Consider the following 13,841-nt stretch of genomic DNA (forward strand, 5'->3'; position numbering starts at 1 on the left):
GTGGGAATGGGACCTTTTTTAAATGAGAGAAATACTTTAAATGAGAGAAATGAATCCTTGAGTCATTTGCTTTCATCCAATTTTAATAATCACATTAGCTTGTATTAATATATTTTTTATAAAGGTAAAGGTACCCCTGACCATTAGGTCCAGTCCTGGACAACTCTGGGGTTGCGTGCTCATCTTGCTCTATAGGCCGAGGGTGCCAGCGTTTGTCCGCAGACAGCTTCCGGGTCATGTGGCCAGCATGACTAAGCCGCTTCTGGCAAAACCAGAGCAGCGCACGGAAACGCCATTTACCTTCCCACCGGAGCGGTAACTATTTATCTACTTGCACTTTGATGTGCTAGGTGGGCAGGAGCTGGGACCGAGCAACGGGAGCTCACCCTGTCATGGGGATTCAAACCGCAGAGGTAAAGGACCCCTGGACACTTAAGTCCATTCAAAGGCGACTATGGGATTGCAGTGCTCATCTCACTTCAGGCTGAAGGAGTCTCCTGGCATTTGTCCACAGACAGCTTTCCGGGTCATGTAGCCAGTATGACTAAACCACTTCTGGCACAACAGGACACCGTGAAGAGCGCCAGAGCGCACGGAAATGCCGTTTATATTTTTGTATACAATAAAGGGCTTATGGGGATGGGAAACTGAGCAGTTCATTTTGACAAGAGATCCATCAACCCCGGATTCCTTTGGGTTTACTGTTTTGTGGTAAACCTCTACGTTTAGGGAGTTAGGTCAATATTCCTGTTCAAAAGCAGGTTAATACCCGAGATGCTTCTGTGCAACAACATCTGGAGGGCACCATGTTTCAATCCAGTCCCCTAGATGTAAAGAATCCTAGAACTGTAGAGTTGGAAGGGACCCTAAGGGTCATCTAGCCCAACCCTCTGCAACGCAGAAATCTCAACAAGTCCTGAAGAGCAATGATCACAAATGTGCAATACTGGTTTCCCCTAGCTTCCAACTTTAAGGAATCGTCCCAGCCAAATTGCTGGCCATACGTGGAAGTTAGCTTTTAAACTAATCAGGGCAGTATCCTCTTAATTTAGAATGGGAATAAAAAGTTTATTCATTTTTTCCATTAAAAAATCCTTATCCCCTTCAGGGCAAGAGATCTTTTGCAAGTGTAAATTGCATAAGCTCCACAAAAAAGTGTGGTTAATGATGGAGATCAAGCAGCAACAATCAAAGCTAGAGAGCTACTGGGAGCAGACCGACATTTCAACAACGCAGCCCATTTACTGGAGGAAGCCTCCTGCCCTGTGGCAGGACTGCAAGTTAAGTAGTGCTGCCTATACTGGGAAATGCTTCCCACACTCCTATTTATATTTCAGAATAATATGAATGCTGCTATTATGCTGTGCTTACTATCTTTGCCTCTTTTCGTTGCCTTTGAAAAGCACAATAAACAGATATGAAAATAGCTCCCCCCGCCCACTTTGGCAATCCAAAGCCTGAACCATGTTTGAAAGTGGTTTGCTGGGAAGTTCCCTCCATCCCCCTTTGCCTCCCTGTAGCTGGGCTATATTTAAGCTTATGGCCTTGCACTTTACATATTTAGAAAACAAGTGGAACCTGCAACAAAACGCTGCACTATAAATTGCTCCTGTTCAGGATTCCAGCCAGGCATGTCCTCCCCTGGGGACTTCGTTCTGCTCCTCAATGGTGTTTCAATAAGTGATTTTATTCATTTTCACAAATATTTGGACCTGCATGGTACAAGCCCTAGAAGAAACCAGAAGCAAATTCTTTGGCGATCACTCGTAGCTGAGTAAGTTGTCTTCCATAAACACGGTTTCAACAGTGGGTCCCTAAGTGACTGTGGAGGCCAATTCTGGATCCACATGTCCTTCCACAGTGGGGACATAGGTTTCCAGGTGGGAGTTGATCACGGTGAAGGTTTGGCAAGCATGCCTTCCTCTTAGCACGTTTCTCCCTTTCATCCTGAGTTCAAGTGTCTTCCAAGCCCATGACACCTTTGGTAAAGGCTATTCTCCAACTGGAGCGCTTGCAGACCAGTGTTTCCCAGTTGCCAGTGTTTATACTACATTTTTAAAGATTTGCCTTGAGACAGTATTTAAACCTCTTTTGTTGACCACTGGCATTACGCTTTCCATTTTTAAGTTCAGAATAGTTCCTTTGGAAGACGATAATCAGGCATCCAAACAACATGACCAGTCCAATGAAGTTGATGTTGAAGAATCATTGCTTCAACACTGGTGATCTTTGCTTCTTCTAGTACACTGGCATTAGTTCACCTGTCTTCCCAAGGGATGTGTAAAATTTTTCGGAGACACGGTTGATGGAATCTTTTGAGGAGTTGGAGGTGGTGTTTATAAGTGTTTCACAAGCATACAGTGAGGTTGGTAGTACAATAGTTTTTTGGTTTCCCTCTGCACTTCAATCAGGAGAAAGCTGCACTCGCAGAGCTCAGGTGATGCTGGATTTCGGCATCAATGTGGAAAGATAACTGCCCAGGTAGGAGAAGTGATCAACATTTTCCAGCGTTACACCATTGAGTTGGATTTGTGGTGCTGCAGAGGGATTGTTTTGTGCTTGTTGGTGCAGCACTTTGGTTTACAGTGTATGTTTACAATAAGAAATATTCTCTGTCTCTTGGATTTGGACCTAGTGTGTGTCTTTTGAAGACCCTCCATCCTTGGAAGTTTTTAAGCAGAGGGATGGCCATCTGTCATGTATGATCTAGTTGAGATTCCTGCGTTGCAGGGGATTGGACTAGATGACCCTTGGGGTGCCTTCCAACTTTACAATTCTATGAATCTCTGAAGATATAACTAGAAAAACTGAACATGAACATAAAAAATAAGATAAACCAACAACTCCCACCCCAATCTCACCTGTGACCAGGTAAGCATTCATGTATTTAAAATGTTTGTTCCTTTGTTTAGTTTTTCTATGATTCCCACAATGCATTTCACCCTAGCAGACAGTGGTCTATGGCCACTAAGCATGCTTACTCCTCACTGGGCTGCTTTGAGGGTTCCCTAAAGATTTTTCGTGAAGTGTTTCTGTACTTCTGCAGAAACGCTTCGTGAAAAAGTTCAGCCAAATCTCCTGATCTCTCTCTCTTGTGTGTGGAATGTGCTGATATAAGATATGGCTGGTATGGGAAGGCTGTTTATTATGATGTTAATGTTTCATATGATTCCCCCCCCCCGGTATAATGCATTTCTATAAGTTGCCTGGAAATCTTTTAGGTAACAAGACAACAACAACAACAACAACAACAACAACAACAACAACAACAACAACAGACGCAAGTCTTGATAAGCCTGGTACAAACTGAACAATGAGGTCTTACTTGTCTTCTTTTTCTAGTGCTGTGCCAACTCCCCCCCAGTGGTTTTTGTTTTTAACCATTCTCCATCAATTAATAAGATAAGAAACTGCACTTGAAAATCATCAAAGGAGAGAGAAAATGCCAGTGGAATTCTTATTAGTACAGCCTTTCATTGTGCTTACCCCACTTTGGAGGTGGCTGAGGGTCGATCGTATGTACCATCCTTCCATTGGTTCTGCATCTCATCTCATCTGTGGCCTACACTCTATAAGCCTTCCCAGATGCTCTTGCTTTAATTAATATCATAGGGTTACATATCGTGAGGTAACACTGCCCATGGGACTTTTTCAGATCATGAAGTGCAGGCAGCTGGGGAGGCTGCAGAGTAATATTTACTGGTAAAAAAGAAAAACCACACACAGCTCCCTCAACCAGTAATGTAGCAGAAAATTCAGAAGTCCAGGGTCGCTTCATGACAATCCTAGCCACATCCCCCCACAGCCATGCCCCTTCTAAAATCATACAACCTTCTAAGATTACATAACCATCATAATTACAGATCCACTGCCGCCGTCTTGTGTTCCCTTTCAGCTAGATCTCCTGTTTTCTGTGTACATACTTGGGAAATGATTTGGAGTGCTCAATATATTCTTCCGGAGTGACTTCAGTTGCCTTTTCTGTGAAATTCCATTGTACATAACCGAACTTGCACACCATTCTCTTGAAACTGAAGCACCTTGTGTTTTCAGTGTTCCTAATGGATCATACAGCGGTTAAAAAGCTCTCCTTTTATGCTGACTTTGCCACTCTAGGATGCTGCAGAAAGAGACCCTGCTGCAGAAATAGTAACTGGTCTTCAACCTTCCCTCAATCCCGGACCATGAAACGTCTGTCCTCAGCCGCCTCATAACGGTAAGGTAAACTCAGAACCCCACACCCACAGAAATTCAAAATAAATTCTGAAGTGCTCTGAGGCAGAAAAAGGAAAGTCTCTTTTACAGGGGAAGAAAACTTTTGAGCAAATGGATGGCAGATTTTGCCACAGTGCTTGGTTCTTTCATTATGCACTTTTAGTAAGGTCCCTAAAAGGCACCTCACCATTACTGTATATACCCTGTTCAGTATACCCAGCAGCTATCAGTAAAGCAGTGGGAGTGGGGGAGAGGGAGAGCGGGGGAGGGGAGTCACAGAAAGAATATGCCACTCTGTCTTCCTTAAATACAAAAACCAACAACTTGGAAAAACAGCACCACGTACCACTGTCATTGAAGGAAGGATCTGGAATGACTATGGACTGACAGAAATCATCCTAGGGGGCCTGGAATTGTACCATTTGGGAGAAGAAGAAGCTATTTCCATGGCAACAAAGAATAAATTATTCAAGGAAAGAAAGAAAGAAAGAAAGAAAGAAAGAAAGAAAGAAAGAAAGAAAGAAAGAAAGAAAGAGAGTTGCTGAAGGAGGAGGATTCAAATATGGGTTGCTGAGTTCTTTCTCCAAAACAAGAATGCAGGTTTAGCAATCGAGAAAAAGCACACAAACACATTCTCTCCCCCTCTCTTTCTGTATCTTGTAAGGGTACGAGAAAGTGAGAGCATGAAAAAAAAAGGCAGGTGGAATTGCTACCTTTAAATCATTTTTCTCAGATCATGACTGCAAAACCCCAATCTCAGCCACTCTTCCCCAACGAACCCCTCAGTAAAGTACTCTGCAGATACTTAGGTTTCCAGGCCAACCTCATCCTTTCGCATTGGCTGAACCATCAAGGCTTTCTCCTCCTTGTGTTTGCACAGAAATGCGCAACAGAACTGTGAGCGGTGGAGGCTGCTCCATTGTCTGCCCTCAGCCACTCTGCACCTCCCAGCCGTCTTGCTTTTAAGTGGTCCAAGGTGTGGCAGTTTCCGCCTCCAGTTTCTGCATCCTCCCCAGTCTCAGGTGTAGAACTCAGCAAGGGCAGTGGATGGGAGCAAAACTAGAATGAGTTGGCTCTGCCTGTCATTGGTTAATGGGTCCCCTTACTGTTGGGGTCCTAGCTCTCCACTTTACCAGTCCCAAAGGGTATGTGGCACTGCTGAGCCTGCCTCTCAGATAGGGCTATGTTATAATCTTGAGTTGTGTCACTTTTCCCTATTAGTTAAATATTTTGAATGGCCACTGATTTCAAAACAGCCCTCTGCGCAAAAGGACATCCGGTCTAGGTCTAGGTTTAAAGATAAAGGTCACATCTACATCACATTTAATGCACAAGCCACCTGGTCAAGTCCTTCCTCATGGCAGTGAGATATATTTCCATTTAAATACCGGTAACAGTGGCTATTTCTAAATTGGTATCTATGCATGTGACTCATATGGAAATGGGTATCATCCGCTGTCCTCTTTTTGGTGATGCAGGCATAGCAGCTGCCCTGTTTTCAAAATCCCGTTTCATGTTTGCTAGCTGTCAACTCTGATTCCCGCATAACATATGCCATCCTGTGTGGTGCCCAAACGGAGCTGAGTTTCAGCAGCTTGGTGCAAAGTTATTTTACGTCAGCGACAGGTAAAGGTAAAGGGGCCCCTGACCATCAGGTCCAGTTGTGTCCGACTCTGGGGTTGCGGCGCTCATCTCGCTCTATAGGCCAAGGGAGCCGGCGTTTGTCCGCAGACAGCTTCCGGTCATGTGGCCAGCATGACAAAGCTGCTTCTGGCGAACCAGAGCAGCGCATGGAAACGCCATTTACCTTCCCGCTGGAGCGGTCCCTATTTATCTATTTGCACTTTGATGTGCTTTTGAACTGCTAGGTGGGCAGGAGCTGGGACCGAGCAACGGGAGCTCACCCTGTCGCAGGGATTTGAACCGCCGACCTTCTTATCAGCAAGCCCTAGACTCTGTGGTTTAACCCACAGCGCCACCTGGGTCCCTTACGTCAGCGACAGCACACGCCGCAACTCCAGCACCGATAACAGGGGTTTATACCTATCATTCATCACGGACCTAGTTCAAGTCATCATAATGGAAAAATGAAGAGCAAATTAAGGTCCATCACTCGTTATTTAATCTCTGCTTGTCTGAGAAGGGTCACACACTCCTGTTGCCGGGAGCCTGACAAGCTCTGGCCTTCACAAATGGCCAACCTGGCTGACTCTGTGTTCCAAAGTCTATTGGATTTTATTTTGTTTTATTTTTCCTCTAAATGAAAGATCACCCGAGTATATATGAGTTAAGGGTTTTCATTCAAAACGGCACTAGCCAAATGCTTTCCAACAATGCCTTGCTGGTACAGATTGGCTGAGCAGCCTCAGAACCTTTTGCTGGAAAGGGACAGAGAGGTATCTTGATACCTCCTTGCTATGTTTGGCACATAAAACTGGGCTACAATGCAGGGGAACACCTGAGCACTGGGGAGTTGTGATGCTTACAGTGAAATTACGAAGCGAGAAAAATGAACACTATTTATTAATTAATTGAGCCAGAAACCTGTGCGTGAATCGAGCAACCTACATTTTCTGCGATAATTTTAGAGCTGGTTGTCCCTTGAGTTGACAAACCCTATTTTGCAGGAAGCAATGACTTTACTATCAGATTAATCCTAATTTATAGTACTTAGCAGGAGGGAAAAAAATCACCCGTGGGCAAGCCTTTGAAATTATCATGATAATCAGATTAATAAAAATAATACAAACCTGTAATATAGGCCATTTCATTACCCCGTGGCTCTCCAGATATCTTTGGACTCCTTGTTTGCATCAGCTCTAGCCAGCATGATCAGTGGTAAGGGAAAAATGGTTCACTGGTCAGCTCAGCAATTCCTGGAGTGTCAGAAGCTAGCCATCCCTGTTCTAGACACTTAGAATCATAGAATCATAGAGTTGGAAGAGACCACAAGGGCCATCCAGTCCAACCCCCTGCCAAGCAGGAAACACCATCAAAGCATTCTTGACATATGCCTGTCAAGCCTCTGCTTAAAGACCTCCAAAGAAGGAGACTCCACCACACTCCTTGGTAGCAAATTCCACTGCCGAACAGCTCTTACTGTCAGGAAGTTCTTCCTAATGTTTAGGTGGAATCTTCTTTCTTGAAGTTTGAATCCATTGCTCCGTTCCGCTTCTCTGGAGCAGCAGAAAACAATCTTTCTCCCTCCTCCATATAACATCCTTTTATATATTTGAACATGGCTATCAAATTCATGTAAACTACATTGTTGAGTGGTCTTGAGTCCAATAAAATCTATTTACACTGTAATCCTATCCAATACAAGTCTACTCAGAAGTAAGTCTTTCTGAATTCAATGAAGGCTTTTATAAATAAATAAGCAAGCTTTGATTTTCCTGTGCTTTTCCTTCGTGGCACTTGAATTTGTTAGAAGTCCAGAAACACATTTGTTTGGTTATTTGAAGAATTTTTTATCCCCTCTCCCCGAAGGTTCCCACAGAATGGCTGACAGTTTACAAAAAACCTAGCCACTTGCCCCCAGGATTACAATATAAAAAGATATAACACAAAAGGAAGAATGGATTGGGAGGGAGGAGGAAAGCAAACCCAGACATGTTGTTAGTTCATCTAATAACTAGCTGGGTGGAAAAGCTCAAGCAGAAAAACCCACTGGTTGTCTGCTGCATGAATGGAGAGACCCCCAAACTCTTTTCTTCCCTTTTCTGTTGCAGACTGATGGAATGGCTGTTGCTAGGTGACAGTTGGAAGGGAGGAGGGCTGCTTTGGCTCAGTCGGAGTTGGTACATAACTTCTTTTCTGTCCTCTGTTACAGCCTGATACAATGATGGCTGTCAAGTAGCAGCATACACAGGCACTGTCTTTCCAATACAATTAGCGTACTGCAGTTCCAGTTTAGTTAACAATTTAGCATCTGTGGTGGCCACTGTGAGAACAGGACGCTGGACAAGATGGACCTTTGACCTGATCCAGCAGGCCTCTTCTTATGTTCTGAGACCTTCCATGTGTCCCTATTTTCCAGGGACAGTCCCAGTTTGATTCCTGAATGTCGCTTTCCCTTAGGACGTTCCTATTTTCAGCAGAGAAATGTTGAAGGGTATGGAGTTATGCAACCCTCAAGCCAAGGAGATACAATCTTTAGAAGACATCTGAAACCAGCCCTGCATAGGAAAGTTTTTTTTAATGTTTAATGATGTTTTTATGTATGTTGGAAGGTGATGGGGCAACCTAGTGAGATGGATGGGGTCTACATATAATAATAATGATAATGATAATAATAATAATAAATAATAATGATGATAATAATAATAATAATAATAATATTATAAGACTCCCTATTTTCATCAGAGAAATGTTGGAGGGTATCTGTTCTCAACAGTGTTAAAATGTGACAAAGGTATTTTATTTATTGCTATTCACTACTTTAGACTTATTTGGCTTCTATGATGTTATCTAAAACCTTCCGATCCTGTAAGTAATAAAATACCAAGAAACAACGGATTGGCTTCCCCCGGAAGTTTCGTCCTGAAGTCTAAGGACGAAAATAGCTTTCTTGTTTATTTTCCAACAGCAAGCCTTTTGCCCTCGTGTGGCTAATCCTAGTAACTGCCAGTGACTATTCCTGCAAGTTTAAAACAATACAACATTGTATTACAACACGTTAAACCGTCCTCATGTCCATGTGCTGACTCCCCCAACAGATTCACATACTGAGTCATATAGGAGTCATAAGCTGCATAGGAGCTTTGTGTGAATTTAGGTTGAGCTGTCAGATAATCTTTGATGCACAATGTTGATCGCTCTGTAGTTTAAAGCATGCTTTCATATTTTCCTGTCCCTTTGCATGCAAGAAGACAAATTTGTATATCTACCTCAAGAGAATGCATGGTGTCCTAACTGTTCAGAGGACCATCAATGAGAGCTTGCCTTACCGTAGGCTCCTGCATGTCCTCAGAATCTTGAAGGTCTGTACACCACGGGTGGTTAACTTGTGGTCCTTCATATGTTGTTGAGTCCGAACTCCCATCAGCCATAGGCAGCCCAACCGATGGTTAGGGATTCATTCATTCTTAATTTTATTTTTCCACAAAAAGAATCATGCTCAAAGTGGCTTAGAACAAAGAGAACAGGAATACATCTCAGGATCAACCATGGCATGAACTTGTTGGCATCCATCTGTCTCTTAGGAGACAATAGAGGAGTGCACCTTTGGGGGTGAAGTCAAACCATTGAGTTACAGCGCCTGCTGTGGCTGTAGAGACTGATATGGGAGAGACATGTTTTGTTGCAGCTGGGACATCTGCTTGTGCTGCTACAGATGCTCCATGGTGTCAATGGCATGCAGTGAACTTTTTCGTAGGGGAACAGAAAAAAGAACCAGCGAGCTTGGAAGTTTCAACTTGGTCCTAGAAATACTTCTTGCATGGTGTGGCTCATACTACGGCTCCTGCAACATCTTCTTATAAGGCTTCCAAAGGCAGGGGTAGGTTAGCTTGAAACACCCCTTCCATGATGTTGCTAACAGTCCCTCTCACCATCCTAGGGAAGATGAGAATTGTCACCCAACATTTAGAGGTCCAAAGGTCCAAATCTTCCCTTCCTGTACATATTCCTGGGACTTCAGTGAGCCAAAATGCTACTGCTATAGAAACTAAAAGTTTTGCTTCCAGACCTCCACCTTTTTGTGCCAATAATAAAACCATGACATTCTCACTGAATAATTTGTGGTTTCAGTTTTAATTTTTTTTGAAGTGTACATCTCAAAATGTAACGTCTGAATGTGATGTGCAGTATGATGAACACGTTTATCATACTTTTGCAGCTGGGATTCAGCTCCTTGTTCAGTATACAAATTCAGTAACAAATCCATGTTTCTTGCTGGTGTAATGTGCGAAATCAACAGGCGGCATATAGGACACTCTGGAAAGGCAAGTAATTTATTTCATTATGCACAGATATGGTGCAGACATTTTTGGCTGTTGGTCGCTCCTCAAACTTTCAGTATGTATAATGAAGGATGATTTGCAACAGCTGCTTCAATTCTAATTAAGAAACGCCAGAGAGCTCTTCAGTTTTTGAGTGCTAGAACCTACACAGAGGGGTGTGTGTGTGTGTGTGTGTGTGTGTGTGTGTGTGTGTGTGTGTGTTTCCTGCTCCACTGTTAATATTTCCTGGAAATTAGGATGGCACTTCCATCTCCTGTTAAAATGATGCATCATCTGGATTCATTACCTAACCCAATATGTGGAACATCTCAAGCAGATCCAATTTTGCAGTCATGCTGGAGACGGCTCAGTAAACCTGGGCAGGGCAGAAGAGCCTCTTTGGAGTAATTTAATGCCTATTCTGCAAGTTCTGCAAGAAGTCACGCAATGTGGCTAATAAATATGGATCATCTTTTGAACCATATGAGGAAAGGCTGTAATATTTGGAGCTTTTTAGTTCAGAGAAAAGGTGTGTAAGAGGAGACATAATAAAGGCATATAAAATTATACAAGCTAAGGAGAAAGCCACTAGTGAAAACTTCTCCGCTTCCTCATTATACTAGAACTTGGGGACATCTAGTGAAGCTGAATGTTGGAAAACTCAGGACCAATCAAAATACAACACTTCTTTTCCATGCAGTGCATACCTACCTGGAGGAACACGAGTTCCCCACCCGTGTTCTCTTTTGTTGGAGAAGAATTCCGATTCTTAGCCTTTATTTCCACCAAAGGGGCGCAACAATAGATGCTTTGGCCCTTGCCCTGAGACTTTTTCATCAACTCAGCACATGGCAGAGCCAGGCCAAGGGTGGCTATGCCCCAAACTGGACCCAGAGGAAGTGTTCTCCGACTCAGGGTCTTTTGAGGTCAAAGGCTTGAGTTCTGAGCAGGAGGCCAGAATGTAGTAAGTAAAAGGGGGCAGCATAGACAATCTGGTTGGGTCTGCCCTCCTCTGCTCCCCTCTCCTAATTAACCTCCATCTCCAGGGCCTGTCCTGGGGCATCACTGGGGGACCACTCCATGACATCATCGTGGGCCGCCCCTAGGTTTCAGGTTTGGACCCTGAAATTCCAGGGTCTGACCTGGCAACCCAACTTGTATCCTTAAGCTAGCTTGAGACCCTCAGGTTAGATGGAGTACACTATCTTGTCACCAGGGCTAAAGTAATATTCAACAGCCAGTCTGGTCAGCTTCTGCAAATGGAAGAAAGAGAGGAAAGCATTTTGTTCTTTGAACTAAGCAGTAAAATGTCCTGAGCTAGTCCCGGATGGCTCTTGCTCATTGCAGTTGGCTTGCACTGTGATACAGAACGTGGGCTCTTTGTGCCCAATAAGTTTTTGTGCTCATGCAATCCAACTAGAAAAATAGTCTAATATAGCTCAATGCGAGTTACAACAATCGTTCCTTTAATAATTTAAGTAGAGGGTGCGAATTGCCTATTTAATTTCATAGGAGTGTTATTAACACATTTTCTAGTGCAATCCCTTCTTGTTTTTTCCACTCAATATGTTTTTTTCATACCTGAATGGAGATCCTCATTGTGGGTGTCTGAGGCAATATTTGTAGTAATTATCCTTCTCTGAAGGAAGCCTAGGAAAATAGTCTGGGCCATTACTGTTCTCTTCATAGCTGCCCAAACACCGTTAAGAAATCAAAACACTTTTGCATTGCATTTTGAGCACCTAGTCTACCTAAATAAATTGTGCCTTCCTACACTATCAAAATATGATAGGATGCCTTACGAGTGTTCTATGTCTCTTACAAATAAGAATTTGAAATGGAGAAAAATTGTGCATTTTTGAGATTAGACGAAATGCTCTGCATCCTTGCTCAAGAAAATGGCTCTGAAGAAGGTGTGGGGAGCTGGATTTTGTACTCCAACTCCCATGAGCTCTGGCTTAGCATGGTATATGGTCAGAGATTATGAGAGCTGTAGTTCAACAGCATCTGGATCTAATCTGATTTAAAAAATATGCCTTCTTTCTTAAATCCTATGGGTTGAAAAGTTTATATAGGATCATAAAGTTGGCAGGGACTTCAAAGGAGTCTGAACTCTTATCAATGACACAAACCCCACTATTACAGCACCCCTAATAGGTGGCCACCAACCTTCTTCTTAAAAACATTTAATGAAGGAGAGTCTGATATCTCCCGAGAAAGGGCCTTTCTACTATCAAACTGTGGGAGAAACAAACTTGTGGGCAAACAAACCTAACAAATGCGTATTCTTGCTGGTTAGCATGAGAAGGGACCAAGCTCACAGAGCTGGATTGCTGATAGACCACAGAAATACAATGGGAAAAGAGGGCTCTATGTGATGTCATTTCCCCTCCTCTCCTGGAGAGGAAGGAGCATATAGTACTTCCTGTTACTCTCTTTCTTTGACCAGCCATGAGAGCAGGTGTGCTTAGTGCTTGCTTCAGTTCAGGCAGATGCCTGAAGCTGGTTATACTATAAATTGAAGTATTTTACTTCCATAGATTTGCTGCTGCCTTTGCTGTGAACCAATGCACAATTATAAAGTAAGTAAATCTTATCTTTAAACTTACTTTGCAAGTTGCCTGATTCTTTGTTAAGTGGGGTAAGGAGGGGGAAGGCAGCTTATACTTCATGGCAGGACATGCTGAAAACATAGCTGCTAAGTTTTCCCTTTTCTCGCGAGGAAGCCTATTCAGCATAAGGGAAAATCCCTTTAAAAAAGGGATAACTTGGCAGCTATGGCTGAAAACAAGGTTTTACAGCCTAATTCCTATGCTTTTAATTTTGCTGCCAAGGATGAGATTTTGAAACTCACACACCTGGGCACCGGGAGAGATAAATTGCAATTAATGTATCCCCTCCTACCAATTAAAACCTATCCCACATGAACAACTCATAACACCAGGAAGCTCTTCCTAATGTTTCTTCTAGACTTATTCATAAGACAAAATGGAGTTATCCTCCATGATTTTGCAATGACCCTCCTAACATTCAGCTTTGTTGGATGGCCCTGGGTTCAAGTATTACCGTATGTGAAAGGGACAAAAGCTTCTCTCTGTACTCCTTTCTCCACTAATCTTCAACAGAGAGGCACAGCCAGGGGCTCCAGAGGAATAGCTGAGAGTGCAGCTCGCCATTCCCGGTATCTGCCACCTAAGGCAGTTGCCTCACTCTGGCAAAGGGTAGGACTGTCCTTGCATGTGCTCTCTCTCTCTCCCCCCTCCCCCCTCTCTGTGTGTGATGCGCACTTGAGAGAGAGAGAGAGAGAAGGGATTGTAATTGGCTTTTGTGCTGAAGTAGAATAATTGATGTTCTTTGGATTCATAGTATATGAATAATATCTCAGATGAGCTGAAAAGTAAAGCAACTCAAATGAATAACATTAATGAGAAAATACTGTATTAGTAGCCTGCCTACATAAGGTAATTAATATAATTTTCAGCAAAAGACTTTTCCTAAGAAAGGATTCTAATTAAATTAAATGTCACTCAGCCTAGCTTTCCATCTTGCCAGTTTACCAACTAACAGCTAACTTATTATGGAAAGGTTTTGACAATTCCCTGCATACCGATTAGTGAACAGCGAGCTCTTTTTTCCCCTTCACACTTTAAAAGTATTATCCAGTTTCTTCTTACTTCAGCTCTT

This window comes from Zootoca vivipara, chromosome 8 (assembly GCF_963506605.1).
Source record: "Zootoca vivipara chromosome 8, rZooViv1.1, whole genome shotgun sequence".
In the NCBI taxonomy this organism is placed as follows: Eukaryota; Metazoa; Chordata; class Lepidosauria; order Squamata; family Lacertidae; genus Zootoca; species Zootoca vivipara.